Source organism: Takifugu flavidus, chromosome 2 (assembly GCF_003711565.1).
Source record: "Takifugu flavidus isolate HTHZ2018 chromosome 2, ASM371156v2, whole genome shotgun sequence".
Classification (NCBI taxonomy): domain Eukaryota; kingdom Metazoa; phylum Chordata; class Actinopteri; order Tetraodontiformes; family Tetraodontidae; genus Takifugu; species Takifugu flavidus.
The window spans coordinates 11613740-11627499 of NC_079521.1; the positions used below are offsets into that span (position 1 = coordinate 11613740).

The 13760-nt window shown below is 44.3% G+C and overlaps 1 long non-coding RNA gene across 1 annotated transcript; it reads right to left on the reverse strand.

Annotated features, from left to right (window-relative positions):
* Positions 1 to 502: 502 nt before the first annotated feature.
* LOC130521814 (uncharacterized) lies at positions 503 to 2225 on the reverse strand. Its single transcript, XR_008949463.1, has 3 exons — positions 2087 to 2225; positions 762 to 1015; positions 503 to 660 (listed from the first exon to the last, which is right to left on the reverse strand). It is a non-coding gene; the product is annotated as an uncharacterized LOC130521814 (long non-coding RNA).
* Positions 2226 to 13760: the final 11535 nt, after the last annotated feature.

A 13760-nucleotide genomic window follows, 5' to 3' on the forward strand; every position in this document is an offset into this window, starting at 1 on the left:
TGGGACAAAACAAAAGCCCTGTTGTTGGAAAATTGAGTCGAGATCGTCAGTTAAGTTGGTTAATGACTTTCGATGAAAAAACTGCTGACGCCGACTTTTTGGCTGAAATAATCAGGGGAAAAATGTTGGGTGTAAACCAGCCGATTTGAGTTTATTGCTGTAAGTTTGGGCCAATTTCCTTGTTGAACAGACATACCAGCATTTTAGATACAGAGAAGCTCAGGCATAAATTTGGAAAATAGCATGAGAGTCCACTTGGCCTGTACATTCAAAACATTTTAATGAGACTCTTTGGATGTTTGTGTGCCAAGTCTGAGTTTGCGATTCCATTCAGCTTATCTGAAAATGTGGGTGCAATAATGTAGTATAACAGTTCTCTTAAGATTCTTTATTATCATCTTATTTCTTTTCTCTCTCTTCTCTCTCCCTTGTTTAACCATGCAATCATTGCCACAAGTTGGGTTGAAAGCTGCCAGGTTCCATTTGATGTTTTCTCTCATAGTTCCAGGCAGAAATGCCATAAAGAAAATGATCAACTGAGGTTCCCTGAATGAAAGGTTGCCAAGGCAATACAGGTGCAACAGGTGATGTGGCGATAACTGAATGTCACTCGAGCAGTGACAAGCTTGAATTGAAAAGGATAATGAGGTGCAAACAGACCTGAATGTGACACAAAAGAAACTCGAGATGAGAGAAAGGCAGCACATGTGAGGCGAAGAGACTGAACAAGTCGGAAGAAGAAATTATGTATAAATACTCACTCATAATTCAGTGGTGGCCAAGTTTGGGCCTCTACTAAAGTCCGGGGAGCTTGACGGTGCTGGACAGATGTTGCTCCTCACTCACTCAGCCTGGCGGTCACAACCCCGAGTTGGGATCCCCAAAGGGATCACTGATGTCTTCACTCTTCATATCCTCTGCAACTGTTTCTGGTCTTCCTCTAGTCTCTCATCATCCTTCCTCCTGATGCTTTTCTATGCTGCTGTTGGAATGACAAACTCCATTGTCCGGTGTGCTAAAGGAAAGAAAGTGGGTCAAGAAATGGACACATGTGTAATTCAAAAAATCACAAATTCAGAGGGATGGTGGCGTTTTTGCACCCTTTTTATGCTCTAATGCTGCTTTGGGCAGAGCTAATGATAATTTTCAAACATCGAATGCTAGTACGTTCAAATTCTCCTTTACGTGTCCTTTTCAGCAGCATAATTTTTCCACTGGGTGTAACAGGAGTAGAAGTTGTTGAAAAATCTCAAATCTGAGGAAATATTTCCAACAGAAGTGGGAAGTAAAGTGACTACAGGGGTATTATTGCCTTAAACCTCACAGTAAAAGTCATCCAGAAAAGCAGATGAGTTCCAGGAAAATTACACAGCCAGAATTATGAAAACAAGAGTTGAATTTCTATACATGGCTCCCTTTTCCTCTTGAATTGCAAACCTAGAAACTTGCCAGGGGCTGAACACAAAACAGTGCCGAGACAAACTAGTGTGTCATTTATAGCGATGGTGGCCAGTCAAGCGTGCTCAAAACAAGAGATGTGTACAAAATACCATTTTATCACTGTCACTAAGGGATACTAAGTGAATGTTGCACGTTTAAGTTAGTGGTGTGAAAATTGCCCGATTACTCTCATCTTACAAGCAATTTCATGTGGACTCAAGGAGACTCTCAGAATTAAAGTGAGATGAAGTGCATAGAATAAAGCTATATGAAGGCAATGCAATGATGTTTTCATTAAAAATTAAAAGAATTAAACATTTTTGCCCAAACCAAAATCAGTCTGAAATAAAGGGTGTTCTGGTTTGATTTAATCATGTTGAAATGTTCAATAGGGGAACTGTATGTTTGACCACAGATGCGTGCATTTCTGGTCTTTGGAGCACGTCTGAAGCAGCGTGCAGAGCTGAAAAAGGCTGCGTTCAAAACTGGCGCTTCGTTGGAGGAACTAAAGTGGAAGAAGTGTGACACCACGACGAAGAGATCTCCAGCTGGACAGATGAGCCTGGAGGTTTTACATGCATTAACAGATGTGGCGAAGGTCCAGATCCCAATTCAGGAGGGCATGGATGTGTTCTGTAGAACTTACCTCATATTGATCCAGAACCTGAAAGTTTATGTGACTCTGCTTCCTTCCTGCTGACTCATGATCCGTTGGGCTACAGCTGCATTTCAGCCCCTCTATTCCTTCCTTCCTCCCCCTTTCCTTCTCTCTCTCCATCCTCACCTTAATTACCTCAACATCTCTCACCTGTGTCTAATTGCCCCCCACTCGTCTTCGTGTATTTAAGCCCCCCCTCCCCGTCCTTTCTCAGCCAGATTGTCTCATTCGTCCTGATGTTCTGGCACTTTAATCACCATCTTAGTTTCCATCCTACTGTTTGTGGCTCTTAGTGACTCAGATTTATTTTGAGGCAACAAACCTGAACTATAAAAAAAAAAAGCCATTTGTGCGGATGAGCTCATTTGGGTCGCATCCTGTGAGGTTCTACACAAACAGCTCAAGCCCCCCTTCCACTTGATGGGTTTGCCGATGAAAACGTGTCATAGTTCTGATCTGGTCATATTCCGAGTTGGATCGAAATGACCAAGGTTCTGCCTGAAACGGCACTTTTAGACAAGCCGATATTGAACTGCCACACAGATTTGAAGGCTGTTTCCTGGGATGAAGGTGTGCGGGTGGGTTGTAAACGGTGACATGCAGCACGACAGTCCCGCTGTTCTGTCTAGAATGAGGCCATTGCAAGCTGACAGCTCAGGGCTCCAACTTCCTGAGCAATAAACAAATTAAACCACAAATATGTTGTCGGTGCACGGTCACCGGAGCAATTCATTTCCAATCTGACATCCAGACAGGCAGGACAGGCAACCACAATGGACTCTTTACTCAGAGGTCTTTCTGTGCCATCACAACGTCCCCTTGCTGCCTCCTTGGCTCCTGCAATAATTATGAGCTGCTCCGAGGTGTTGTCCCTCGAGAGGAGGGCGCTTGCTGAAATGACTGGTGATGTTACCTTCTCAGGGGGACGTTGCTGGAAGTCATTGTCATCGGTGATGTGGCTGAATGGGATGGTGGCTCACCAGCAGATTAGTAACTTCCAGATCAAGGAGAATACAAATACATTGGATTTTTGGGACATACATTTGTGGACATTAAACATTGTCTTGGAGATGAATCAAACTGTTAAACTTTAAATTCAACCCGTGACAACACTGGACAACAGGGAGATATCCTGGAATTTCACTAACAGAGGGAGTGAAATCTGAGTGGGACTTTGTTACGGATAAAACCTTTCCAGATTTCAGCTTCTGGTCAGGGTCGACACTCTTAACTGGGCAATTTGTGGGATGCTGAGTCCTTTTCTCAGGTCATTAAATTCTGACACTGGGGGTCAGAGGCTTGGTTGCAGCCAAACATCCCAAAGCATCGGTTCACCGATGACCTGAGCAACCTCCATCATCTGCGTTCGATGACCCGGAATCGAAACCCTGCCATCATATTGTAGTTTTGAGGGGAAAACAGCCACTTCAAACTAATGCTCGTTTGCCTCATTGGGTTTTGTCAGCAGCCCTCAGATTCCTTTGAATAATGTGCAAAATGATCCGGGAGGACTGAGCTGGATGCTCTTTAGTCCAAACCCAGCTCTCCAGGTATTTAAATGCAGTTCAGTTTCTATTTTTACAAGCAGGGTCCTGACGGACGTTCCAGCTGCACCAATCCTTCCCTCTCGGATGATACGGAGCGATAATCAGAGCAGGAATTCTCTGTCGCATGATTTTCTTCTTCCTGTCTTTCAAAGTTGCTTTCCACTAATTAGACTGAAAGGCCAGGGGTTGCAGAGACACGCTTCATTTGGATAATATTCTCAGAAGCTTCCTCAAAGAGATTATGAGATAGACTGGAGCAGGCAGCTGCTTGATCTCTACTGGTAACAGTTGGTTTTAATGTCGGATGTTTGATCAGTTGCAGACACATTTTCATGCTCATTCACACTCAGAAGTGTAATTGACATTAGAGATGAGCTAAATCTGCTGTGCTTTACTGCAGATACCAATGCATCAGCCTCCCCAGTGTGTCCAAGTACGCCAAAGTTAAAAGCTGAGGTGTTTGTCCTGAATTGCCCCGATTTACCGCGTCTTGCCTCCGAATTGTTGTGTCTCGGTTGAAGTGACAGGAAAACCTGTTTGCAATCGAATGGGAAAGGCTGTGCTATTGTTCACCAGTGTTGAAAAGCAGTTATCTGATCTCTGATACGTGGCGCCCATGAATATGAATGAGAGACAAATATAATGAAGCCAATAAAACCTCTGGAGGTAATTCATAAACATCGGCTCAGCTGTTGCTCGTGTAACCACTGGTGCTTAACATTTATGAAGAACGGAGAGACTTCGGGTACGTTATGGATTCTGTGAATAAATGATGATTGAGGTTAGATGAGCTGGAACACGGGCTTTGGATGACTTTTGCAACTGCGTAAAATTCTTTTATGCCAGCGTAGATTTCCAAATGTTACTTTGGGTTCCTGCTTAATACCATGTGACACCATGTGTTTCTAAAATAAGATTAAATATAAGGAGTTATCGTGGTGAAATGTGGTCATTCACAGAATAAATATGTTAAAGTCATGGATATGTTTCTCCTTATTGCTCACGTTACCCCAAACAGGAATGATGAAGTGCTGCTGTTGTGGGAGATGCTTTTTTGGGTGATGCTCCAATATAAGTACAAACCCATCTTTCTATAATTTAATAGCAATATAGGAAAAATAGGCTTAACCTTTATCCTTGTTCATTGACAAGCACTGCCAGCAAGGCCTACAGCCAAGATATAAGATCCAGACGTACATTTAAAGAAATAATAAAAGTAACCTTAAACTGTTATTTACTCTGAGACTTTTTTTTGTTGTTCCTAGAATAAAACCTTGCTTCAGATTCGAAATGACAGCAAATGTGCGTGATAAATGTTTAAACCCTGAGCACGAGTCATTTCCAGACATGGATTTGCCATCTTGGCACTGATTAGACTGCTTTGCTCTTTAATAACATGGAAAGACTCATGTATTTTTAAGCACGATGTGACATCCTTTCCACTCCGCTGGTAAAAGCCCAGTTCTCACAGCCCTGATTAACAAATTGTTCTCTGCCTTCAGACAGCCATAAAAGCCATAGCAGGCTTTTGTTAGGGAGATATCTTATTTGTTTTGGGGCGCGAGCAGAAGATTGATTTTTCCGTGAGTGAGGGTTCAGCGCTGTCCATTAGTGCTCGTTCTGAACATCTGTCATACTTATGTCTCAGAAAACCTTTTGGGTGGCCAAATTTAAAAATAAAATGTGTTTCTGATGCTATTAAACACAATCTACGTCCTAAAATCGCAGCATGTTTTCCGATCACATGACTGGTCCTGATATAAGCTCCTATGCAGGTTTACAGTCAGTGCTACGCTCCACGTAGATACTGATTGGCTCTGCTTGCTTCTTACTTCTCTCATGGATTAAACATCCCTGCTTTTTTCTGCCACTTGTCCATCACTGGGTTGCTGTGGCAGCAGAGCAAAACCAGATAGTCCTAAAATCCCTCTGCACACTAATATCTATGTTCCACCGCCTTGCAAAGACAGTTGAGACAGTATAATCTCCTCGGCGTGCTCCTTCTCCTCCGAAGGAAGCGGCCCAACAGGAAGCTTCTGTTGCGAGGGCTCGGTGGGTCTAGAAACTGAGCTCCTTACTCCAATCTCTAACGCCGAGCCGCATTCCACCTCATTACATCCAACAACTGTTCTGTCCTGTCGAACACATCGAACAAGATACTTGACCTCCTTCGCTGGGGCAGCTGCTCAATCGCAGCACAGAGAAAGCAATTTTCCTCTTTAGAGCAGAGAGAAAGCTCCTTTTCTTTCGCCCTTTCCATCAAACTGGACGTTTGTCGGTGCAATAATGGAAAATTACTGCTGGAATTTACTGTAGGTTGGAAACATGGCTCTAGGACGGTGCCATCCTTAAAGCCTAAGCATTGCGGGCGCAGTGGAACGTAGGTTTGCAGTATGAGGCAATCTGATTGGTCGAGGAGATTAGAAAAGCTCTATCAGAATTTAAATGGAATTTAGCTTTTAAAGGTCAGGGCGGCTACGGAAAACGATTCTGCAGCACCTAAAATGCAGCGTGTGCAAGAGGAAACCTGGCAAGATGTTGTTAAGCAAGTTTATTGCAACCTATTGATTCACGCAATTATCTAATTGACGGCACTCGGAATGATAAAATATTTGAGGCTAAACTAATGAGCTTTATTTGTTACGACATCAGTGCCTGAAATAAGTGACTTAAAGCTCTGCTGATCCGCTGGTGTTTCTGCAGGTAATATTCCTTACAGGATCATGTTGAGATAGTTTCAGCTCCAACAAAGACTCCAGGCAGCCTTTCTTTTCTGAACAGAAAGATGATAACATATCTCCATATGCAAATATATCTGCCGTATAAAAGAATTGCCTTTATAGTAGTGGCTCTTTGAGCGCTGCAGCCCTCACTTCTGCTTCTACTTTAAACTGCTTCAGTTGCCTCTGCAAAAAATAGCTCTGCCGCTAACGCGCAGTCGCCGTTTGATGCACGTTTGGCAGTGTGTGAAAGCAAAGAAAGACAAAGCAGAGGAATAAAACCAGCAGGAGCCGCGATGCTGCGGCAGCGGTGAGAAAATGAGATTGGAACAATGTATATTGGCATCTCTTAAAGTCGAAAGTCTTTAGCATACAGCAGCGACCACGCCGGATCAATGGCCTTGAACAAGGGATCAAGGAATTGACATGTTGTTACAGAGCCCCGCGTGCTCCAGCCTCCCTGACTATGTCGCAAGCGAAGTCATTATATTCTCTTTGCCTGAATCAAGTGGCTCCACTAGTCTGCTGCCTTCACGATGATGCCCCGAGGCGGTGCTGATGCACAGGAACGCGCTGTGAAAATGCATGCAAGAATACCCACAAACCAGCGATCAATAGCTTCTTTTTCCTTTGCCCCTCAAAAGCCTGCACCTCGGGGATTCAACAGTGGTGGACTTCAATTTAATGGCAGGCAGCGTCGCTGCAGCAGGGATATTAGCGCTGACCTTTGCTTTTGATTCCACAGGAAGAGCCACTCCCTTGATAATATGCATCGGGAGGATTTTCTGCTGGGGTGTTTTTAACTTTCACGTACGTGAACCGGACTGTGTGATTGTTTCTGCTCTATGGCTTAAAGGGAAAAGGAAATAAGAACACATCAAAGTCGCCTGAGTGGGCCTGCGAGGACGTGGTGAGCGGCGAAATATGGATGTCAAGAGTCAGAATGATTTTATTCAGCTTTATTTCTGTTGGATTTCTAGATTTTTTTAAAAAGAATGTTGAGGCCACCGAATAACTCTTCACCTAAAATATGCATTTTACCCAGCAAAGTGTGAGTGAGTCCCTCTTTTTACTGTTTTGCACTCAGTTCTACAAAAGAAGACAAAAAACGGCAAGTCAGTCAAGGAAGGACAAGTCCATTTGAAGCCGACTGCATATTTATTGCTGCTCAAAAGTCAAAATGGGAAAGGAAAGCAAATAAGGAACTTTATATGAATGCATTTATAGTTTTTGACTTTTGAAATGTGAAATATAGACATTTTGGCCTATTTACCAGGATTATTTGGGTCTATTGTATCACAATTATCTATAAAGTGGCCTCTTTACTGATTTCCTGTGTGAATTTGCTCCTCAAAACATTAGTACTCATTAAAATAACAATTAATAAAACATACAACAGCTCACAACCTTACAGTTACAATTCATTATCTCAAAAAAAAAAGAGATAAGAGATTTCTGGAGGAGGTTCTGATGAAATGAAAGACCCAGCCCCACATTAACACGGTTTAAAATTTCTGCTTGAGGTCTAAAAGCTGAGAATAATTTATGTCTCGGTGTCGTTGAGCTCTGGAACATCCTCCAGCACCGAGGACAAGCTGCCGTTACCGAACGATTGTTAATTATAAGTGAAAAGTGCCCCAACAAAGACACCATACTTTTTTTTCAGCATTTTTCCACATCTTTTATACAGCACACCCAAACAGGATCACATGTGTGGATGAAGTTTAATTCAGCGTTCCTAGAGAAGACCAACAGCGGCTTATTTTGAGGTATTTGACCCAGAGCCAGGACCCTCACGACACATGAACCTTAAATACGTCCAGAGGTCCCTTCCAGCCACACCAGCGTACAGTGCACACCGACAGCATCCCTGTGGGGGTTCCAACACCTCAATGAAACAAATGAAATGTATATTTGTTGCACTGAGAGCTGCCTCATTTTCCTGTTTTTAAAGCAGAATCCTAAATGAACTTCGACCGGCCCGTTTCCCCGATGCAGCTTCCTAATAACAACCTGAGATGTGCATCATTAATTCATGAGTGGCGGGGACAGCGTTTGAGAAGTGTTGACGCCTTGGAGCAGGGTAATTAAACAGATAGAGCTGCTTCCACGCAGCAGAGTGCGCCTGCACGGCGGCACCACGGGAGTTGAGATGTGTCAGCCGGAGCTCCTGAGAGCCTCATAATTTAATGTATCTAGAAAAGATGCATGCGCGGTGACTTCTTTCTGCTCTTAGATTGAGAGAGCACGTGGGATGTCAGGCCTGGCGCGCTTCCCCTTGAGCATTTTGGAAGAAAAACCTTCCCACATCCTTTTATACTGAGAACACGCTGCATGCTCAGGTTCAAACAGCATGTTCCGACGGTTTATTTACTTTTTTCTGTTATGTATTGCGTCATTCGTGCTGTAAGTAGGGCTGCATTTTAAAGTTGTTGAAAGTGGACCACAAGGGTCGAGTGGGCGTGGGGAGAGCCCGTTGTATCGTCGCTGCCTGGAACATGCACGGCGCTGGGCTAAATTTCTGAAAATCCCTGTTAGCGTGATGGAATCGTGACAGTTCCTACTGGAAAGACATAAAGATCGGAGTGTATCTGTTGCTGTGCTGGGATGTTTCTGCCTGTTTCAGGCTTCAAGGCACTCTTTTGGCGAGGGGAGCTCCTGTCTGGCACCTTGAATCATAAATGTGACTGCTTCTTCTATTCGTCATTAGACGTGTGGCGCTAACTATCAAGTCTCGTATCTTTTTCTTTTGCTGTTAGAAGACGACTGTTGGTCTGGTTTATGTCTCTTCATTTCCTGCTGGTGGTGCGTATGTGGGGAGAATAAAGCGGTCCTGGAGGGGCTTCCCAGGTGGCTAGTTCTTATAATCGTGTTCCTGTAGCTCCTCAGTGGGGAGGTGGCAGATGTTCCTGTGATGGAGTGAGTGTGAACCCAAACCAACACCCCAGGAAATGGAATTACAGTCAATAATTCTGTGTGAAAACAGGCCTGGCTGTTATTCCAGGCTGTTTTATGTTGAAAAGTGAAGTCGGATTTCTGCTCAGTCCTCAGAAAATGTGAGGCAAAGTTGAGGTTGTGCCAGTTTCAGTGGCAGCTATAGAGCAGCCGCGAGTGTAATGATGGACCACCAGATTGCCAGGGAAACAAATAAGAGCCATGAAGAGAATGGAGTTGGGATGTGTTTAATGGGGCAATGATGAGATAATAAGTTGACAACAGGAAACCAGCCAGGGAACAAATGCCCTGAAGTCAATGAGGAAAAGAGCGAGCACGCTGCGGAGGCTATGCTAGGCTATCAGCTACAGGTAGCTACTGATGGATAAAAAGTTAAGGAGCTGGTCCTTCTTTAGTTACCGCTGGAGTAATTTATTCCAGTTTGTAAGGGAGATGCATGTTCGGCTTCAGCTGTTGTGAATTGCTGCCAAGGGAAAGCTGCTCGCACGCATTTGAATTCATTACTCCAAATATCCAACTATGTGCATTAAAGCTCTCATTAATCACATAGTTGCAGCGCTCGCTCTTTAGCAAGTTTAAATATATTAAAACATTCAGCAGCTGATGCTGTGAAAGAAGAAGGTGTCCACTTACGGCCTCAAAATTCACCGCCGTGGCCACGGGCATCCGGGCAGTGGAAATGAAAGGAGATGGTTCAGCTGTTATTATTGAAAAGGACACCTACAAGTGGAGGTAGGGGAGGTCGGAACACAGACAGAGCAGGGTCGCGATTAAAAATAAAGTCATGAATTCCGCCAGAAAAAGACAAAAACACCAGAAAAAAACTGGTGATGTAGGGCAGTCTCACTTGAATACAAACTTCTTCAGAGTCTATTTGGATTGCACACTAATGAAAAGGAAAAATCACATATCTGTGGTATATCTGCTCAAGTTACGCATAAAAATCTTCACACCAAATTGGAAGATTTGGAAATTCAGATGCAATCCATGGGCGCGACCTCCTGATCCGCGCCGTGCGTGAGAAACGCACCATGAGGTGCTGCATCATCCCGCTGGAATGTAACACTTTTGATACGTGCCTGCTTTAATGGCATCGCTCCCGCTTGACCGCAGTGACGAGGTCACAGGCAAAGATAATAAAACATTTCAAAAAAGCCCTTTAAAGTTAACCAGTTTAAAGGGCCAATTGATTAAAGGCGAGGGGGCATTGAGGGAGCGAAATTACTGAATGATTTATCTGCAGGGTGAGAGATTGTTCTTTTGAATGTGTATTCTCTGTATCAGCGCTGCGGCAGAGGTGTTTGGTGCCTGCAGCCAAACACACATGCAGCTTCGCACGTGCACTAACTGTCCCGCTCTGTATGTTCCAGAACTACAACCAGCCCAAGAGAACACCGGGTGATATTTTAGGGTCGTGAAAATAAAGGAAAATAGTTTTGGACACATTTTTCACATTTCCAGATCAAAATAAAGCTACATTTTGCCTCAAAAGCTAATCTAACAGAAAGGTCTTTTAAACCTGATGTAATGCCAATATGATGCTCCAATCTGTGCACACTAGGAATAAGAAAACACTTGACCCCGTTAAGGTTGTGCCACAGATGTGACAACAATAAACATAGTAATGCCACCTGGCCCCTCCCCTTCACCAGCTAGAAACATACCTGTGCTTAACCCCAATGCTGCCCTCTGATTGGTTGGAATACGTTGCGGTTGGGATTGTGGGTAGATTTACAACAGGTCCTACAAAGGCAGCGGACAAGATTTTTCTTTCTGTCTTGATATAAGCGGATGGCTGTTGGTGAGGAAAGACCTCCTGAACATGAACGCTTACTTCAGTCCTCCGTACCAGGCCAATTAACTCCAGACGAGTCTCTCCCCGCTGCTTTCCTACAGAACAGGATGTGACTGACTTGTCTCAGAATTGCTTCACGAAAACCCTTGAAAACTGGAAAAATTAATCACAGCCAGCTAAATCGCCTTGAAACCAGCTGCACGGTCCTTGTGTTCTCCATTCCGCTCGTGGTCGCGTGGGGGGGTGAATTTAACGCTGCTTCTCCAACCTGTGGAACGTGCAGCAGAACAGAGACAAACACTGTGGAAGCAGATGTTGTTTACCACTGGACTGGTTAGATGGAACCCAAGAGCCTGTATGTTCATTCTGTCAGTAGTGGAATTAGCCTCCACATGCAGTGACGAGTATTCCTAAATAAAACATACGCCTCTTCATGCTAACACGCGTGCACGCTTTACTGACGTGTCTTCACCATCCAGCTGTGCAGCGAACGCTTCAAACAGTTTCAGTGGTGTGACCACATGGTGCCGGATCACCAGGAAGAGGCGGTTTGCTGCTGCAGCTGCCTGAACGTCCTCCCACTCCCTGAAGAATCTCCTCCAGCGATGGTGCTGCATGAGCGCTGCTCATTTTTCCTTTTGCGGAGGAAGGGCTGGTTACTTCAGAGGAGACAAGAGGGAGCGCGCCAGTGCGACGGGGGGCCTCTCAGTGGCATCCCGCAGTGTGTGCGTGTCTCCGCACCTTTCTCTGGCCCAGATCTAATCTGCAGACCCAGATCTCTTATTCATACCCACTATGATAATGATTGACAGGATCTTTAATTATAAGAGTTATTGTGCTCTAAGTGTTGGCTGTTCCCCAGTTGGGAGTCCCTATTGCAGTGATCCAATTGTCTTTTGTTGTGTTTTTTAAAAAACTTTAATCGAGTGCGCTGCGCAGTTTTGTAGTTGAGAAACTCTTTTATGTTAATTCCTCAGGAAGAATGAAAGGAAGCTGCAGCAGGAAGGATGACAAAGCGTGATTAGGTGGCATTAATGGGCTTTGATTGTAAGTCCCAGCTTATTAGATGTCAAACACAAAAGGGCTGAACGGATTTTAGAGATGAGTGATTTAACCTGCTGTCACTCCGGCGTAACTCCTGCTCCACCGCCGTCCCCGGCAACCGAGCCCCTGCAGATTAAACGTGCACCTCGGCTCGAATCAAAAAGAAAGTCAAAGCCTCCACTGGCACATAGGCACAAACTGAATCCCCGAATAACAAGTGACCGTGCCATGTGACCCGTGATCCAGCTCCTTTGAAGTCCTTTTCTTATCCATTTCAGCTCAGGGTTGTCAGTGGTCAGCTCATGGGCCGCTCACACACTGAAGCTGCAGAATTTTCTGATCAAAACCAGCGGCTGAGCTCGACGTGATGCCACGGCGCCACACAAATATAAAGCACACTGCTGCAGACGGTGTCAGGGCGCCGGAGCTGAATATACGGAATAAAAGATGGTTGAGATAGTCTGACGGCAGTGTGTGTGAGGAGAGTGACAGAAAGAGGTACGAAAAGGAATATCTGATGAGCTGACTGCCTGCTTCCACCCCACAGAACCACATAGGTTGAGTGTTAATCAGTGGAAACTAGTGATGGCATTTCAGCGACACAACACGCGTCAAATGACGTCGGCCGCCGTGAGGCTGCATTAATGAGGTCGTTTGACAACAGAAATCCTGTATGTGAAAGCACCATCTTTCCTGAATGTACAGGATCTCCTGAATGTGTTGTTGGGCTGGATGGATCGCTCGCTTTTTTTCTTTCTTCTTATTTTTGTGCTTACTTTTGTATTATTTATGTACCCAAAAAGCAAACCGCCTTGTAGGAACTTCCACACAAGCAAATCCTGTTTCATTTGAGCCCTGAACATGGTAACAAGGGATGTAAACTATGCAAATTAGAGCCTGTTCCCACTCACAGCTCATTAAAAAATGAAGATGGCTAATTCCCAGTAAGATATTTATGCTATATTTCACCATTTACAGACACTTTCTCACCAGCTTCTATATGCGGGCGTTTATTTATGGCTTAGTTTGGTCATGTGGTCCACATGTTAAGAGTACTAATGTGACCCATGACCAACCTTTAATTTTTGACATTTAAGGGAAGAATGTGGAGTCATTTGATAGTGATCCAAGAAAAACATCAAATCCTCCCCATTCGGCGGCTTTTTTTTATATGTATTGCTCCTTTATTTCGGTACCCTCCGTCCGCCTCCCCCGATGAGGTGTTTACTTGCTTGTGACCCTGCAGTTAGCCGAACGACTGCGTCCAATTTACGAGAGGTCGCCTCTGCGCCGAAGCTCCTGTGCCTCAGGCCGTCAGCTGGCTGACAAAAATATCAAAAAATGCTGTGTGACACAGTTCTCTTTCTGTCTGTAAGGTGACCTCAAACTTGGCAAACTTTAAGTTTAATCATAGTTTTTTCATTCACTTGCACATTAGATTTTAAAAATGCAACAACCTTGGTTGCGAGCGTGCTGTGTTAGTCATCAGGTTTTTGTTTGTGCTTCCATTAGTAGGAAGTGACAGGAAGTGCTGTTTAAACAGCTCTTTTAGTCTAAAAATCATTTGTTAAAGGTTGTTTGGACTTTTTCTTTATCAATGT